The sequence below is a fragment of the Agrilus planipennis genome, unplaced genomic scaffold, assembly GCF_000699045.2.
Source record: "Agrilus planipennis isolate EAB-ADULT unplaced genomic scaffold, Apla_2.0 scaffold18, whole genome shotgun sequence".
Classification (NCBI taxonomy): Eukaryota; Metazoa; Arthropoda; class Insecta; order Coleoptera; family Buprestidae; genus Agrilus; species Agrilus planipennis.
In genome coordinates, this window is record NW_020438920.1 from 95,351 (window position 1) to 96,826 (window position 1,476).

Here is a 1,476-nt window from a genome sequence, read left to right on the forward strand (position 1 = left end):
CTTTATTAAATAGCTGCACCAAATAAAATATTATAGATAAGTTTATACAATCAGTTATTTACCCTTTTTTTGTACAAAACTAACTTTTTACACTAAATTTCAAAGTAACTAGTTGTACGAGATACAACAAAATCAGCAATGAAGCTAAGTAAACATTACATAAACAATCAGATAAATAATAAAAAAAGTTTCAATATTTTAAGAATACGTCAATTTTTCATCTGATTTTTAAAATCTAGCGTTATTTTGTTGCATTGCAAATAACTAATGTTTAAATAGCTACCGCAAATAAAATTTTACAGGTTAGGTACCATTAAATATCCACAATTAATTTTATAATCTATATAGCTAAGGTACGAGATCTATCTATAAACATTTTGTTTAATGGAGTTGTTAAAAACTAAAAGTGGAACAAAGTAAACGTTCTATATTCGTATAAAAAAAATTAAGTAATGTTTCAAGCAATGAGTCACATTTTCTTTTTCATGTGATGTTTATTATCTAGCTTTGATTCAGTGTAAATGATAACTTTATTAAATAAAATTCTTTTTGAGAAAACCTATTTTGTAACCACTTACTATTTTAATGCGTTGGTAAAAATATGGTGAAGGTGCCAGGTGTCTTCTCCAAAAGAGAAAATATGAAAAAAATTTCTTAAATTTATAACTCATCTGATGTCTTATAAGTATCAAATATTATCTTGTTGTTTGTTGCTAATATTTAACAGCTTTATCAAATAAAATTTTACAGATTCATATCGCGAAATTCGTTATTTACCATTTTTTGTTCAAACCAAACGTTTTTCACAATAAAAGTCCTGAAATAACTAAATTCACAAAATACATTTACAAGATTTTATATAGTGCAGCTGCTAAAATGAGTAATAAAAAAATACAAACGTAATTTAATTAAATGAAACATAAATCAAAAGTTCCGCCATTTTAAGAGTGCGGGATTTTTGACTGTCTTGAGAAATGGGCAACATCTTTATTCTTTATGTGATGTTTAGTAAGTATCCTTGTTTTGATTCATTGCTAATGATAACAATTTCATTAAATAAAATTTTGCAGATGTGTCTCGTACAATTAGTTACGTAGTAGCTACCTTTTTGTGAAAAAATATTTTTGGTTCTTGGCGTGTTCAATGTTAAAATAATAAAATCTGGTAAAACTAATATTTATTTTTATAACTGTTAGAGACTAAGAAGAGTAGAACGAAGGTTGATTTAGAACTGAAGAATATAGAATTTGAATAATTTAGGAAAGTTATGAAGGTGGAGCTAAGGGTTGTAGATAAAAGAAGGGAACCAATAGTAAGAAAATATGATTTGAAAAATGCTGAAGATAGAAAATATAGAATTAAGTTGTTGAACCCAAATCACCGAAGAAACCCCTCATAAAATAGCAATTAGGACGGATAGCAAAGTACAGACGTCATGCGGTTAGTACGCGAAGTTGAAATGTTAATAGGGATTAT